The sequence below is a fragment of the Thalassophryne amazonica genome, chromosome 6, assembly GCF_902500255.1.
Source record: "Thalassophryne amazonica chromosome 6, fThaAma1.1, whole genome shotgun sequence".
NCBI lineage: Eukaryota > Metazoa > Chordata > Actinopteri > Batrachoidiformes > Batrachoididae > Thalassophryne > Thalassophryne amazonica.
Genome location: NC_047108.1, coordinates 104,798,348 through 104,816,951, shown reverse-complemented (window position 1 = coordinate 104,816,951; position 18,604 = coordinate 104,798,348). Strand labels below are relative to the sequence as shown.

Genomic DNA, 18,604 nt, shown 5'->3' with positions numbered 1-18,604 from the left:
AAACCAAATGCTTAACCACTAGACCATCACCTCCCTTAGTCTAGTCCTTACTAACCCACGGTGCTCTGGGCAAACGTTGATAAGGTTAAAATCGACAAGTGACACTTTTCTGTGGACGCTTTTACAAAGCACACTTCAGTCATTGTGACTGTTGACCTTTTGACCCCAAAATCAATAGGGTTTTTGGGGTTACCTTGCATATCACACACACACACACACACACACACACACACACACACACACACACACACACACACACACACACACACACACACACACACACACACACACACACACACACACACACACACACACACACACACACACGTTTGCTGACAACCAGCCAATTAGGAAAGAAATTATTACACTCACAAGATTTTTGTTTACAAAGCATGCTCCAGTGACCTTGACCTTTCACCTTTTGACCCAAAGATAACAAGCTTCTTGGGGGTCAATATACATACCACATATCCTAAGTGTGGTGCCAATCAGACAATTAGGAAAGACCTTACTGCACTCACAATATTTTTAACAGCCTATACTACAGTGACCTTGACCTTTGACCCCAAATCCAATATGCTTCTTGAGGGTCACTATGTGTGATGCATATACCAAGCTTGGCAACAAACGGGGCAGTACAATCAAGTAATCCTGCTCACAAGAGTTTAACAAAGTACATTTTTACTACCTTGAACTTTTATGGTTTGGCCCCAAAATCAAATGGCTTCTTGGGGTCACTATGCAAAATGCATATGTCAAATTTGGTGAGAATCAGGCAAGTACATCTGAAGTAATCTTGCTGACATCTGGACCACTGCCTCCACCGTGGGAACAAAGTTGACATTGTACATTTTTACTCTGACCATTTGTTATCTTCTCAAGAGTTTTCAATAAAATAGTAAAGAAGCTCTTCTTTTGTATTTGTAGCCTACAGAAGCAAAGAGTGGACTTTAATGACCCACATGTATCACGAACAGACCAAACTGACAGCCACTGAAAGTCGCCGAGGTTGAGATCAGATTTACTGGCAGGCACGAATCTGTTTAAGTATATGTTAAACTCCGGGCTCTTGGGTGAAAACAATCAACACACCACAAGTCATCCCGTGCAAATGTTTCCTCACTCTGAAACCAGGAAGGATTACATCGTTCAAACACTATGTCACTTCCATCAATCAGCGCTGAAACACGTCTACCGTCTGCTCCACCTCAGAGGACAGGACGCCTCAGAACCACATGGCGCTCATCACGCCATTCATTGTGTTACATGACGGGGAACAATACCAGGGGGTGTAACTGGATGATGTGAAGGTAAGCTCAAAAGGAAGCCACTGGCTCCACACCAAGGGAAGGTATAATTTCACTCCGCTAACAACATATTTCTTGCAACTGACAAAAGCATATAAACCGGTTAACTACATGTTGCATCAGTGCAAATTTTTTCAAGTGCAGTTCTTGACCAGTGCACCAACATTCCATGAATAATAGCAGGGATGCCTCTTGACCCAATGCCCCTGAAGAACCCCCCCCCAACACACACACACACACACACACACACACACACACACACACACACACACACACACACACACACACACACACACACACACACACACTGTGGAGACGGAAATCTTAGCAGCCCCTCCCATATCTGATCTTCTTGACAACTGTGCCACTCCTGTTCTTACTCAACTCCTCCGTTGCGCGTGAGGATTCCAAGTGGGCGCAGTGAGGACTTATCACCGCCGCTCTTTCCACCTTCAAATCCAATCACAGACCACCTAAAAGCTTAGATATGTCACTGGAAAGGTGCCACCCTGGCATTTTTAGTTGGCATGGTCTGCCGGTTCCTATTTCCACCTCAGTCTGTCAGGCTAGTTTCCTATTTAAATCACTCCAGCTAATAAATAACTTGATCTATCCCCTAAATCCTCACTCCCCAGTCTGAACACCCTTACAACAACAATCCCGGGCCATTTTCAAAAGGAAACTGCTGACTAACCAAATTCTTTTCAGTGGTGCCGAGCGGCAAAGTGTTGCTGTGATCTTCATCTCCTGATTCCCTCGGGATGGACGTCATTGGGATGTGCTGGATGCCATCTGGGCAAAAACCTCAACAATTCTAGCATTGTTTTATGAAAGAGACAATATTTGAAGTTGACATTAAAGACGACAAGTGGAGGTATGCTTGGTTTGATACTCTCTAAATGACCTCTGACACTTTTGAACTACACCTACATTTGCATTCTTACTGCACTACTGCAAGTCCAGTTCCCAACACAAGTGTGACCTTTGCTCCCAGTCAAGGAGTTAAGACATGTCGGCTGTGTTTAAGTTATCTCTCCCTTGAGATAAAGGTCTTGCCCGACTCTGTAATTCTGTAACCCCTGCCACACCCAGAATCCACAGGTCTTGGAAACTCAAGCTTGCTCGACTTGCTGCAGTTTTCAGTTGGACATATGGCAAACATTTACTGTGCAGGCTATGCAGTTTTGCACTTTGTACATGCACGATTATAATGTACAACACATATGTGCACATAGATCCCAACAATAAGGAATCCCTTGTGTATTTGTGTATTATTCTGACACAATGTTCCATAATTCAGACCTGAGGGATAATGAGTGACAGATGATATTACACAGAGGTCTGAGGACAAGCCGAACATTTGCCCAGCTGTTAGGCACCAGAACAAGGGAAAATAACTGCATTTTGGTGTGTGTGAACAATCAATAACTAGCGGAACAGAACACTGGAGAAAAACTGTGAGGACTGAAACATTGAGTCCAGATCCCCTCATGGTGGTTCTTACTCCAGCTGTCGCAGCGTCACACAGCTGACGAACTGCTGTCATCACATCAAAACAAATGATGTAAACCCGGTGATATAGAGGTGGTGATCCAGAGGGTACACAGTCAAGTTTGTGACCAGACGATTCTCAGTCAAATTCCCCGATTAGACCAGAAAAAACACTAAAGTGCCTTCACATAAGGTCCTTCATCCACGAGGTGGTCCTGATGTACATTTCAGCATTTTGCACGGCAGCTCTGTGACACTGGAAGCGCTTTGAGCATTTGCATCACATGTAAAAGAGCTACAGAAATGCAGTTCATTTCATTTATTCATTCATTCATCTTCTACCACTTAGTCCATTTAAGGGTCACGGGGGGCTGGAGCCTATCCCAGCAGCCATAGAGCGCGAGGCGGGGTACACCCAGGACAGGACGCCAGTCTGTCGCAGGGGCACAAACAGACAAACAAACACAGACACACCCATACACACACCTATGGACAATTTAAAAATTCCAATCCACCTAACCCGCATGTCTTTGGATGTGGGAGGAAACCGGAGCACCCGGAGGAAACCCACGCAAACACGGGGAGAACATGCAAACTCCACACACAAAGGCCACGGGAATTGAACCCATGACCTTCTCGCTGTGAGGCAACAGTGCTAACCACTAATCCCCCGTGCTGCCCGCAGTTCATTTCATGCTAATTTGTAATTAATCCGGTCACATGCATAATGAAAATAGATACAATTATCACATTGCCTAGTGGTGTCCAGCCCGGTACTCATCACAGATGTGCCATGATGTGGATTTGCGCTATACTGTTTTTTTTTTTTAATTGACACCAACCAAACTGTCAAAATAATGAAAAATAATGTAAAATATTTGTTAATTTGGAAATCAATCATTTTTGGTGCATTTGCAGCTCTCAAACTAATGATCAATGCTCAGGGTGGTGGTGGTTGCGGGGGGGGGGGGGGTATTGTGTTCTGCACCACACATAAGTCAAAACAGCTGTTAAATACTGTTGTTACAGATGTAACTGCCTATAACGTCATTTTCATCTGAAAACATAACTAATGGAAATGGTGAAACTGTGATTCTGTTGTGTGAACTGGTGGACTTTGTCTGTGCGCACTCATTTAAGCCTTAACGATCATTAAATAAACAACCATAATTTGTGAAATGTAAAACTGTAAAAATCTTCATTCAGATTTTAAACTTGAAGAAGCAGATCTGAAAATTAAAATAATGCAGGTTAAACTCTTGCTCAAATAACAGCTCAAACAAGTTTACGTTTAATGCAGTGTTGCAGCTGCAAGCGACTGCCAGCTTCTGTAGACGCACAGTGAGACGCTTATAGCACTGAACATCGGGCTACCTTAATAGATATTAGTGGGTAGAGCAAACACGGTGCAGATTGCTGTGAGAACAATGCAGCTCCACAGCTGGGCGTCTTTTAGCGTCAGCTGGCAGCTGCTGGACGATGAGTGGCTCTTGATAACAAATTTTCTTCCCGTGAGACACAAACATCTTCCCATGCAGCTTAAAAAGTCCCACACAAGAATGTGAGCAGCCGTGAAAAATTCAGCTTCTAATTTTAACAAGACAAAAAAATGTCTGTTTTTGGCCAATCCTATAAATGAAACACCTGACAATTTAATATAAGTACGTAACTGTGTCAGTGTAAATACTGAAAGATGATATTTCCACAAAACTGGTCCGTATCTTGATTTCCAACATAGTATACTAGCGCGTTGCCTGTGGGGATCCACGGGTTCTAGATTGGGTAGTGTTTATAAAATAGGTAGCTGACATTTTTCAAGGGTGGTGATAAATTAAGTAAAGTTTCTGTAATGATTTTAACTGAAAGTGCAGGAAATTAAAATGAGAACATTTTATGAAAAATTATTTGGTAAATGTTGTTGATGTCATGTTTTAAAACTGGTAAGGTTGAGATATTTCCTTTGTTCAGAGCTTGTCTGATTACCAGGGACTGATTAATGGTGATATCAATGTCCATTGTTCACTGTTTTGTTTTGTTTTTACATAATATCCCTAATTTTTCCAAAAAAATTGGTCCTATCAACTTTCCATAATTTATTTTTATTAATGTGTTCCTTTTGATCTTAATTGTTCTTGTTGTTCAGTAAACATTGACTATCCAGATATTCACAGCACAGATTATTACTATGTGCTATTATGAGCACACACAATATAGAAAACACAATACATCAGTTTTGTCAATTTCACTAAATGACAGACTTTGGCCTTGCGGGGAATAAACACACCGCACATAAATTACATGCATATAAAATATATATATAAAAAAAATACAATTTGCAAGAGAATGTGACAACGACCGAAACACACACGAAGAAATTCACATTGTCAACTGTTGTTTCAAAGTAACCACACACATTCTAGGAATATTATTATAACATTTCGAAGCATTTTTGGGTTTGATAGACGATGCCAAGTTCGCTTTTGTTCCCGCCCAATGCCACATGTTCGCTGATAATGAAGTTGACAGGCTTCTTTTCATTTTATTTTCTAAACAACTCATTTTCTCCCTATAGTGAATACAGATATATATATACAGTAGTGTTCAGAATAATAGTATTGCTATGTGAGTAAAAAGATTAATCCAGGTTTTGAGTATATTTCTTATTGTTACATGGGAAACAAGGTACCAGTAGATTCAGTAGATTCTCACAAATCCAACAAGACCAAGCATTCATGATATGCACACTCTTAAGGCTATGAAATTGGGCTATTAGTAAAAAAAAAAAAGTAGAAAAGGGGGTGTTCACAATAATAGTAGCATCTGCTGTTGATGCTACAAACTCAAAACTATTATGTTCAAACTGCTTTTTTAGCAATCCTGTGAATCACTAAACTAGTATTTAGTTGTATAACCACAGTTTTTCATGATTCCTTCACATCTGCGAGGCATTAATTTTGTTGGTTTGGAACAAAAATTTTGCTCATTTAGTAGTGTGCTTGGGGTCATTGTCTTGTTGAAACACCCATTTCAAGGGCATGTCCTCTTCAGCATAAGACAACATGACCTCTTCAAGTATTTTGACATATCCAAACTGATCCATGATACCTGGTATGCGATATATAGGCCAACACCATAGTAGGAGAAACATGCCCATATCATGATGCTTGCACCACCATGTTTCACTGTCTGCACTGTGAACTGTGGCTTGAATTCAGAGTTTGGGGGTCGTCTCACAAACTGTCTGTGGCCCTTGGACCCAAAAAGAACAATTTTACTCTCATCAGTCCACAAAATATTCCTCCATTTCTCTTTAGGCCAGTTGATGTGTTCTTTGGCAAATTGTAACCTCTTCTGCACGTCTTTAATTTAACAGTGGGAGGTTGCGGGGGATTCTTGCAAATAAATTAGCTTCACACAGGCGACTTCTAACTGTCACAGCACTTACAGGTAACTCCAGACTGTCTTTGATCATCCTGGAGCTGATCAATGGGTGAGCCTTTGCCATTCTGGTTATTCTTCTATCCATTTTGATGGTTGTTTTCCGTTTTCTTCCACGCGTCTCTGGCTTTTTTTGTCCATTTTAAAGCATTGGAGATCATTGTAGTTGAACAGCTATAATTTTTTGCACCTGCGTAAAAGTTTTCCCCTCTCCAATCAACTTTTTAATCAAACTACGCTGTTCTTCTGAACAATGTCTTGAACATCCCATTTTCCTCAGGCTTTCAAAGAGAAAAGCATGTTCAACAGGTGCTGGCTTCATCCTTAAATAGGGGACACCTGATTCACACCTGTTTGTTCCACTAAATTGACGAACTCACTGACTGAATGCCACACTACTATTATTGTGAACACCCCCTTTCCTACTTTTTTTTTTTACTAATAGCCCAATTTCATAGCCTTAAGAGTGTGCATATCATGAATGATTGGTCTTGTTGGATTTGTGAGAATCTACTGAATCTACTGGTACCTTGTTTCCCATGTAACAATAAGACATATACTCAAAATCTGGATTAATCTTTTTAGTCACATAGCACTACTATTATTCTGAACACTACTGTAAAACATTTCATCCACTTCTACGACAGCGGTTTACATGCAGCTGCAACTTTCCCTTTGTTACAAGCGCTTACTCGTTCTTGTTACAACACGCATAACAATTTGCAAAGCTGCAACCACAAGGGGCCGAAGTGGAACAAATGAGTGAAAGAAACAACAAGGGACAGAACTGGTAATGTATAATTTTGGGCCAAATTAACAAAACATTGTTGGCAACCAACCGCCCAGGGACTGATACACGCAGTGGGAGAAACAAGTGCGCTATGATTGTATGCAGTGGTGATATCGATATGGGCGAGTGGACATATGTACGCTTACATATAACACATGTCACTTCATTACGGTTTTTCTCAATTGCTAATGCTAAAACACTAAACCCTGTTGTCTGAACCATATGCTCAGTTGCCTGAACCCACTGATTGAGTCCGTCACTCTTTTGGCAAAATCATAAGCACTTTTCACCTGTTTAGACGGAACTTGCCAACACATTTTCTTTGTGATGCACCTGTGTTGCATGATGCAAATTACTGGTTGAAATAAAAGGATTAATAAATTAAATAGTTTTGACTGTGCTGAATGTTTAGTCTCCAAACTAAAGGTCAAACAAGGTTGACGTCCATTGGATTCTATGACTTCTATGACTGTAACATGATAACTAAGCATGACAGATGGTGCAAACTATTCCTTTTTAGAACCCTCTTAACCCAAACAATAATTAGCATTTTTTTTTTACTGAAATTGGAGCAACTCTAACAACTTCAACTTTTGACCCCTGTACAAACTGAATCTGACCTTTGTTACCATTTTTGCTGTTTTAATCAATCAATCAATCAATTTTTTTTTATATAGCGCCAAATCACAACAAACAGTTGCCCCAAGGCGCTTTATATTGTAAGGCAAGGCCATACAATAATTATGTAAAACCCAACGGTCAAAACGACCCCCTGTGAGCAAGCACTTGGCTACAGTGGGAAGGAAAAACTCCCTTTTAACAGGAAGAAACCTCCAGCAGAACCAGGCTCAGGGAGGGGCAGTCTTCTGCTTGGACTGGTTGGGGCTGAGGGAGAGAACCAGGAAAAAGACATGCTGTGGAGGGGAGCAGAGATCGATCACTAATGATTAAATGCAGAGTGGTGCATACAGAGCAAAAAGAGAAAGAAACAGTGCATCATGGGAACTCCCCAGCAGTCTACGTCTATAGCAGCATAACTAAGGGATGGTTCAGGGTCACCTGATCCAGCCCTAACTATAAGCTTTAGCAAAAAGGAAAGTTTTAAGCCTAATCTTAAAAGTAGAGAGGGTGTCTGTCTCCCTGATCTGAATTGGGAGCTGGTTCCACAGGAAAGGAGCCTGAAAGCTGAAGGCTCTGCCTCCCATTCTACTCCTACAAACCCTAGGAACTACAAGTAAGCCTGCAGTCTGAGAGCGAAGCGCTCTATTGGGGTGATATGGTACTACGAGGTCCCTAAGATAAGATGGGACCTGATTATTCAAAACCTTATAAGTAAGAAGAAGAATTTTAAATTCTATTCTAGAATTAACAGGAAGCCAATGAAGAGAGGCCAATATGGGTGAGATATGCTCTCTCCTTCTAGTCCCCGTCAGTACTCTAGCTGCAGCATTTGAATTAACTGAAGGCTTTTTAGGGAACTTTTAGGACAACCTGATAATAATGAATTACAATAGTCCAGCCTAGAGGAAATAAATGCATGAATTAGTTTTCAGCATCACTCTGAGACAAGACCTTTCTGATTTTAGAGATATTGCGTAAATGCAAAAAAGCAGTCCTACATATTTGTTTAATATGCGCTTTGAATGACATATCCTGATCAAAAATGACTCCAAGATTTCTCACAGTATTACTAGAGGTCAGGGTAATGCCATCCAGAGTAAGGATCTGGTTAGACACCATGTTTCTAAGATTTGTGGGGCCAAGTACAATAACTTCAGTTTTATCTGAGTTTAAAAGCAGGAAATTAGAGGTCATCCATGTCTTTATGTCTGAAAGACAATCCTGCAGTTTAGCTAATTGGTGTGTGTCCTCTGGCTTCATGGATAGATAAAGCTGGGTATCATCTGCGTAACAATGAAAATTTAAGCAATACCGTCTAATAATACTGCCTAAGGGAAGCATGTATAAAGTGAATAAAATTGGTCCTAGCACAGAACCTTGTGGAACTCCATAATTAACTTTAGTCTGTGAAGAAGATTCCCCATTTACATGAACAAATTGTAATCTATTAGACAAATATGATTCAAACCACCGCAGCGCAGTGCCTTTAATACCTATGGCATGCTCTAATCTCTGTAATAAAATTTTATGGTCAACAGTATCAAAAGCAGCACTGAGGTCCAACAGAACAAGCACAGAGACGAGTCCACTGTCCGAGGCCATAAGAAGATCATTTGTAACCTTCACTAATGCTGTTTCTGTACTATGATGAATTCTAAAACCTGACTGAAACTCTTCAAATAGACCATTCCTCTGCAGATGATCAGTTAGCTGTTTTACAACTACCCTTTCAAGAATTTTTGAGAGAAAAGGAAGGTTGGAGATTGGCCTATAATTAGCTAAGATAGCTGGGTCAAGTGATGGCTTTTTAAGTAATGGTTTAATTACTGCCACCTTAAAAGCCTGTGGTACATAGCCAACTAACAAAGATAGATTGATCATATTTAAGATCAAAGCATTAAATAATGGTAGGGCTTCCTTGAGCAGCCTGGTAGGAATGGGGTCTAATAAACATGTTGATGGTTTGGATGAAGTAACTAATGAAATAACTCAGACAGAACAATCGGAGAGAAAGAGTCTAACCAAATACCGGCATCACTGAAAGCAAGCCAAAGATAACGATACGTCTTTGGGATGGTTATGAGTAATTTTTTCTCTAATAGTTAAAATTTTGTTAGCAAAGAAAGTCATGAAGTCATTACTAGTTAAAGTTAATGGAATACTCAGCTCAATAGAGCTCTGACTCTTTGTCAGCCTGGCTACAGTGCTGAAAAGAAACCTGGGGTTGTTCTTATTTTCTTCAATTAGTGATGAGTAGAAAGATGTCCTAGCTTTACGGAGGGCTTTTTTATAGAGCAACAGACTCTTTTTCCAGGCTAAGTGAAGATCTTCTAAATTAGTGAGACGCCATTTCCTCTCCAACTTAAGGGTTATCTGCTTTAAGCTGCGAGTTTGTGAGTTATACCACGGAGTCAGGCACTTCTGATTTAAAGCTCTCTTTTTCAGAGGAGCTACAGCATCCAAAGTTGTCTTCAATGAGGATGTAAACTATTGACGAGATACTCTATCTCCCTTACAGAGTTTAGGTAGCTACTCTGCACTGTGTTGGTATATGGCATTAGAGAACATAAAGAAGGAATCATATCCTTAAACCTAGTTACAGCGCTTTCTGAAAGACTTCTAGTGTAATGAAACTTATTCCCCACTGCTGGGTAGTCCATCAGAGTAAATGTAAATGTTATTAAGAAATGATCAGACAGAAGGGAGTTTTCAGGGAATACTGTTAAGTCTTCTATTTCCATACCATAAGTCAGAACAAGATCTAAGATATGATTAAAGTGGTGGGAGGACTCATTTACTTTTTGAGCAAAGCCAATAGAGTCTAATAATAGATTAAATGCAGTGTTGAGGCTGTCATTCTCAGCATCTGTGTGGATGTTAAAATCGCCCACTATAATTATCTTATCTGAGCTAAGCACTAAGTCAGACAAAAGGTCTGAAAATTCACAGAGAACTCACAGTAACGACCAGGTGGACGATAGATAATAACAAATAAAACTGGTTTTTGGGACTTCCAATTTGGATGGACAAGACTAAGAGACAAGCTTTCAAATGAATTAAAGCTCTGTCTGGGTTTTGATTAATTAATAAGCTGGAATGGAAGATTGCTGCTAATCCTCCTCCTCGGCCCGTGCTACGAGCATTCTGACAGTTAGTGTGACTCGGGGTGTTGACTCATTTAAACTAACATATTCATCCTGCTGTAACCAGGTTTCTGTTAGGCAGAATAAATCAATATGTTGATCAATTATTATATCATTTACCAACAGGGACTTAGAAGAGAGAGACCTAATGTTTAATAGACCACATTTAACTGTTTTAGTCTGTGGTGCAGTTGAAGGTGCTATATTATTTTTTCTTTTTGAATTTTTATGCTTAAATAGATTTTTGCTGGTTGTTGGTGGTCTGGGAGCAGGCACTACGGGGATGGGGTAATGAGGGGATGGCAGGGGAGAGAAGCTGCAGAGAGGTGTGTGAGACTACAACTCTGCTTCCTGGTCCCAACCCTGGATAGTCACGGTTTGGAGGATTTAAGAAAATTGGCCAGAGTTCTAGAAATGAGAGCTGCTCCATCCAAAGTGGGATGGATGCTGTCTCTCCTAACAAGACCAGGTTTTCCCCAGAAGCTTTGCCAATTATCTATGAAGCCCACCTCATTTTTTGGACACCACTCAGACAGCCAGCAATTCAAGGAGAACAGGCGGCTAAACATGTCACTCCCGGTCCGATTGGGGAGGGGCCCAGAGAAAACTACAGAGTCCGACATTGTTTTTGCAAAGTTACACACCGATTTAATGTTAATTTTAATGACCTCCGATTGGCGTAACCGGGTGTCATTACTGCCGACGTGAATTACAATCTTACCAAATTTACGCTTAGCCTTAGCCAGCAGTTTCAAATTTCCTTCAATGTCGCCTGCTCTGGCCCCCGGAAGACAATTGACTATGGTTTTTACCCCATAACTCCAGAACACTCAGTCACAGATAGTCCAAACTATACCTTTTTGGAATAGTTATGATCAGACAAATAATGTAGTATAGCTTTCAACATGATTGAAGCACTTTTATGTTTTGAGCTCTGTGTAATTCTTCATTGACCCCTACCTGGCTACAGCTACCACCCTGGGATGGCTATCATACATTTTTTTGTAGGCCATGATACACTGAGGCTGGATTCTAAATGTCGTTTTGGCACCTTAAGTGGTACCGAAAACCTGCTTGGCCCATGAACTAACGAGACAATCATGATTACAAGTATACATGTTTGTATAATAATAATAATAATAATAATAATAATAATAATACTTCAAGAGACTACAAATAAGATAATGATAACAACAACAATAATAATAATAAAAGTAATAATATCAATAACAGATACTAATATGGTTAATGAAATCAGGACCAGACCTTATAAAATTAAAAATACATAAAAGTGTTTGATTCCTGGCAAAACATTTCACTAAAAAGATGATGTTTTACAGTTTGATGGCCTGAGGGACAAAGGAGTTTTTCAGTCTGTTGGTCCTGTACTTGGGAAGGAGCAGTCTGTAGCTTAAGAGGATCCTCTGGTTGCTGATGATGGTGTGCAGAGGGCGACTGGCATTGTCCAGCTTCATGCCAACCACAGAGCCAGCCCGCCTGATCAGTTTGTCCAGCCTGGATGTGTCCTTCTTGGAAGTGCTGCGCCTCCCAGCACACTGCGGTGTAAGAGAGGATGCTGGCTACTACGGACTGGTAGAACACAGGTGCTTCCTGCAGATGTTAAATGACCGCAGCCTCCTCAGGACGTACAGCCTGCTCTGTCCCTTCCTGTACAGGTGGTTGGTATGGGTTGTCCTGTCAAGTTTGCTGTTCAACCACAACTTGAGGTACTTGTAGGAATCCACAGCCTCCACCTCAACTCTCTCGATCAGAACTGATTGCGGTCTTAATCTGGACTTCCCAAAGTCAATAACCAGCTCCTTTGTCTTTGAGGTGTTGAGCTGTAGATGATTTGTGTGACACCAGACAGCAAAGCCTAGGTTCTAGCAAAATGCTAGGCTCCTGTACTCCTCCTCTCTGTCATCCCTGATGCATCCAACAATGGCTGTGTCATCTGCAAACTTCTGGATGTGACACAGTTCAGTGTTTTAGCAGAAGTCTGAGGTGGACCGGGCAAAGAGAAGAGGGACCAGCACCGTGCCCTGGGGTGCTCCGATGGTGCTGATCAGTGTCAAACGTGGTGTCCCTCAGCTTGACATACTGTAGCCTGTCAGTGAGGTAGCTGGAGATCCAAGTGACCAGGCAGGGGTCCACTCACATCATGTTCAGTTTGTCCTGAAGCACAAGGAGCTGGATGATGTTGAAGGCGCTTCAACATCAGGCACTTCAGAAGTCCAGGAAGACAATCCTCACTGTGCCGCTCCCCTTATCTGGGTGCGAGTGGACTCGGTGTAGCAGGTAGAGGACGGCATCCTCCACACTTCATGTGTCTGTTAGAAAGATTATTCAAAATCTACTCATGTGATTGTCTTGAAACTTGGTGAAAGGGTTGGTTATGGGCCAAGGGAGAAACCATTAACTTTTGAGTGGAATAATTAAGGGGGGTGATCCACAATTTCTTTTTTTTGTTCAAGGATTCAAAGGAATTTTATTGTCATATGCACAGAAGAACATGTTCCCTGCACAATGAAATGTGCTACTTACTGCGTGTAAACCCATCCTAATTGCCAGTAGGAGCAGAAGTCGCCATTAGGTGCCTGGGGTTTTTTTGTTTTGTTTTTTTTTCAAAAAAATTTTTTTCAATTTTTTCAATTTTTTTTTTTTTTAATGTCCTATCTTGCAATGTAAAAGAAAGTAAAACAAATAAATACAAATAAATTCTGTGCCCTTAATCAGATCTCCTCCAAAGGTGAATGGTGTCCTTCTTGGGCCATAACCAACCCTTCCATCAAGTTAAAAAACACAGTTTAGTAGTTTTTGTATAATCTTGCTAATATGACAAATACAGCACTGAAAACAATCTCCTTGGATTTTAAAAATAGGCATATGTTCAGTGCTGCTATCTAACAAGAGGTGAGATTTGGTTTGTTGGAGGAGGAATGCGCTCTCCGAGTGCCGTCCTACTTGAAGTTATGGTTGTGAAGTTGGGAAATCTAAGTCTTAACATCCTAGACAGATAGACAAAACAACTCCCTACACAAGGTATTTTGTCAGAAAATCAAACCTAGATTACAAACACAGGCTTTGTGACAAAGATAACATAATCATTTCTATTCAACTTCTATTATGAAAAATTTAAATAAAAATAAGAAAAGACATTTCACCTTGTTTGCAGTACAACATGCAGCAAACCTGTACTTGTACAGTTGTTAATGGACGAATACATGTAAATCCACTGATGTGGTGCTTCCAACATACAATGAAAAAGTGTGCACAAACACACGCGTACATGCAAACACACACACGCACGCGCGCGCACACACACACACACACACACACACACACACACACACACTCCCCACTCCCATGCACATATGCACAAACAGATGCACATTGTCATACACCCACATCCTGGCATTCCCACCCTGGTTACATCTCTGATAGCCAGAGCCTGTCTGCGGCAGCGTGAGAAGAATTCGTCAAGGATTTCAATTCGCCCACTCTCTTAATAAACCCACAGAAGCAGCTGCAGGACGAGCTGTGAGAAACAATTCAAAAGCACAGCCAATCTGTTCAAGAACACAAGATGCTGCACTGAGTTCAAACAGCACGTGTCTCTCACTGGAGTGCCAAGTTTTTAAAAATTTGTTCCAGTCTGGTTTGACTGCAGCCGACTGCATCAGTTGACCTCTGGCAAATGAGGATCAGCATTAGTCATGGTGACAGTCAACAAAGCACATGATGGGCAAGTGCACGGTAAATAGATGAAAACTAGGGGGGGGGGGGGGGGGAACAGGTACAGTTGTATGGGCACCCCTGATAATTTCCATGATTTTCCTTTATAAATCATTGGTTGTTTGGATCAGCAATTTCAGTTAAATATGTCATATAGCAGACAAACACACTGATATTTGACAAGTGAAATGAAGTTTCTAGGATTTACAGTAAGTGTGCAATAATTATTTAAACAAAATTGGGCAGGTGCATAAATTTGGGCACCCAACATAAAAAAAATACATCAATATTAGCAGATCCTCTGTTGCAGAAATAACATCCTCTAAACACTTCCTATAGCTTCCAATGAGAGTCTGGATTCTGGTTGAAGGTATTTGGACCATTCTTCTTTACAAAACATCTCAGGTTTGCTGGTTTCCGAGCATGGGCAGCCCGCTTAAAATCACACCACAGATTTTCTGTTGTGAAAGTGTAGGAACACGGACCCACAACAGGGGGGCGCAAATGAACGGACAATGGAGAATGTCAAATAACAAAGCTTTACTGTTGTGAATACGCACCAACAAACACAACAGATTACAATTGTGGTTATAACCAATTCCAATGGGTCGTGTGGGCAGGCTCGATGATAGGAGACGTCTGTCCGAGTCGAACCGGAACCACCATGATTTCCTCCGCCACCCGAACCCGGGAATACTGGAGCCGCCAAGTCCCGAACATCCCAGGTGGCCACTGCCTCCGCTCGTCGGATCCGGTACTGCTGGCGAGGAACAGAAACAGTCAGATGTGGGGTGCGGCTGCACCAGCAACACGTAGGTGGAAACACCACCTCCACCTCTTATCAACAACAACACTGTAGTGCAGGAATGCGAGTACTTATCCCAAAATACAGTCTCCTGCTGTTCTTCTCTCTTTCTGTGCAAGGCAAAAGTATTCAATAGTCAGAAGACAATTCGTTGGGCTGGATACGTTACCTCCTTGTAGAGCGATATCTCGGCAATGAGGTGGAGATGCCGTCCAGCTGATATACCCCTCTGCTGATGGATGTCAGCTGTCCTCGGTTGATAGGTGACAGCTGTCACCTTGGCTGCTCCTGTGAGGCGGCCAGCGCCCTCTGGTGCCTGGAGCCCGCACTCCAGGTAGGGCGCCCTCTGGTGGTGGTGGGCCAGCAGTACCTCCTCTTCAGCGGCCCCACAACATTTCATAATATTCAGGTCTGAGGACGGAGATAGCCATTCCAGAATGATGTAATTGTTCCTCTGCATGAATGCGTAATAGATTTTGTGCAGGTGTTTAGGGTGTGTCGAAAGATTTCATTTCCGGCGCAACTTTGTCATTGAGTCTTGAACATTGTTCTTAAGAATCTGGTGATATTGACTAGAATCCATGTGACCTTCAACGTTAACAGGATTCCCAGTACCTGCACTGGCCACACAGCCACACAGTATGGTGGAACCACCTCCAAATTTTACTGTAGGTAGCAAGTGTTTTTCTTAGAATGCTGTGTTCTTTTTCAGTCATGCATACTGCCCCTTGTTATGTCCAAATAACGCAATTTTAGTTTCATCAGTCCACAGCACCTTATTCCAAAATGAAGCTGGGTTGTTCAAATGTGCTTTAGCATACCTCAAGTGACTCTGTTTGTGGCGTGTACGCAGAAAAGGCTTCCTCTGCATTACAGCATCTTCTTGTGCAAAGTGCGCTGTATAGTTGAACAATGCACAGAGATACTATCTGCAGCAAGATCATGTTGTGGGTCTTTGGAGCAGGTCTGTGAGTTGACTATGACTGTTCTCACCATCCTTCGCTTCAGCTTATCTGAGATTTTTCTTGGCCTGCCACTTCGGGCCTTAACTAGTACTGTGTCTGTGGTCTTCCATTTCCTCACTATGTTCCTCACAGTGAAAACTGACAGCTGAAATCTCTGCGATAGCTTTTTGTATCCTTCCCCTAAACCATGATGTTGAGCAGTCTCTGTTTTCGGGTCATTTGAGAGTTATTTAGAGGCTCCCATTTTGCCACTCATTAGAAGAAATGCAAAGAGGAGAAACATTTGCAAATGGCACCTTAAATACCCTTTGTCATGATTGGATTCACCTGTGTAAGGAGGTCAAGGGTCAGTGAGCTTACCAAACCAATTTTGTGTTCCAATAATTAGTGCAAAATGTATTCAAATCAATAAAATGACAAGAGTACCCAAATTTATGCACCTGCCCAATTTTCTTTAAATAATTATTACACACATTCTGTAAATACTAGAACCTTCATTTCACTTCTCAAAAATCAGTGTGTTCGTCTGCTATATGATATATTTAACTGAAATTTCTGATCCAGACAACCATTGATTTATAAAGGAAAATCATGAAAATGATCAGGGGTGCCCAAACGCTTGCATACAACTGTATTTTCCTCATTCCAGTGATTAAATTCAAGTTGTTACCTTTCAGACAAGTGGTGAGCAGATATGTGCAGAAAACCTCACAAGAGGAATTCCTGAAGTTGACCCTCCATCCCTCCCAGCCTGCCCCTCCTCTCTCTTTTCTTGCTCCCATCTTGAAGATTAACAATATCCTGCTTAGATTTGAGGTATTAAACAGGAATGGAATGTAAACCACTGAGAGCACTGGGATGAAAGTTTGACACAAAGTCTTCTCTTTAGGTAGAGTAAAAAGCACAACCGAGCAAACCCAACACTCCCTTTTCTTGATCCCCTGCCATCTGTGAAGTTGGTACAGAAATGGTAGGGTTGTAATCTATCAGGTTCAGTACATAACACAGTCATCACTGTATTTCTGTGCATAAAAAAAGATAAAGGCTGCATCTGCAAAGGATGTTTCTGTCTGCCTTTGATTTTTTCTTTTTTTAGCTTTTAGTTTGACTGAAACACTGCTAAAACTAGGACAGCACGGCAGCTCAGTGGTTTGCACTGTAGCCTCACAGAAAGAAGGTCACGGGATTTCTTCCCATCTGGTCCTTTCTGTGTGGATTTTGTGTGTTTTCCTTTCAGGTGCTCCAGCTTCCTCCCACTTCCAAAGACATGCAAGTTAGGTGATTTGGACATTTTAAATTGACCGTAGGTGTGAATGTGTTTGTCTGTCTATATGTGGCCCTGTGACAGACTGGTGTCCTGTCCAGGGTGTCCCCCCACCTCTTGCCCTGTGACTGCTGGGATAGGCTCCAGGCCCCACTCTGACCCTTGATTGGAGTAAGTGGATACAGAAAATAAATAAATTAAGTGCTAAAACAAGGAACCATAAATCCTCCTCCTTACTCAGGGGGAGAAAGAAGAACAGGAAGACAGAGGACGGGAAGGAGAGTAGCCAGTAAACCAGCATTGATCAATATGTCTGGTATTTATATTTATGTATTTGTATTTATATTTATATTTACAAACTGTTTTTACTTTCATTTTTGATACTTTGTGTGCTTCTGACCCTGTGTGCTGCTATACAATGCTGCTGGAACCTCAATTTCCCTGAGGGAGTCTTCCCAAGGGGTTAATAAATTTCTATCTAATCCTATCTTGTATTTTGGTGTGGATGCAAATGTAGACAAAGGAACACATTTTGGAACAGTCAAGCTATGTCTCTGTCCTAATTCACCCTAAATTTGGTTCATAATACAAGTATTCCATAAGTACAACCCCTGGCAAAAATTATGGAATCACCGGCCTCGGAGGATGTTCATTCAGTTGTTTAATTTTGTAGAAAAAAAGCAGATCACAGACATGACACAAAACTAAAGTCATTTCAAATGGCAACTTTCTGGCTTTAAGAAACACTATAAGAAATCAAGAAAAAAGATTGTGGCAGTCAGTAACGGTTACTTTTTTAGACCAAGCAGAGGAAAAAAATATGGAATCACTCATTCTGAGGAAAAAATTATGGATCACCCTGTAAATTTTCATCCCCAAAACTAACACCTGCATCATATCAGATCTGCTCGTTAGTCTGCATCTAAAAAGGAATGATCACACCTTGGAGAGCTGTTGCACCAAGTGGACTGACATGATCATGGCTCCAACACGAGAGATGTCAATTGAAACAAAGGGAGAGGATTATCAACCTCTTAAAGAGGGT

At 41.4% G+C, this 18,604-nt stretch overlaps 1 protein-coding gene across 1 annotated transcript in view; it reads right to left on the bottom strand.

The window, feature by feature from the left end:
- hspg2 (heparan sulfate proteoglycan 2) overlaps positions 1-18,604 on the bottom strand; it is a 294,827-nt gene that overhangs the window by 216,476 nt on the left and 59,747 nt on the right.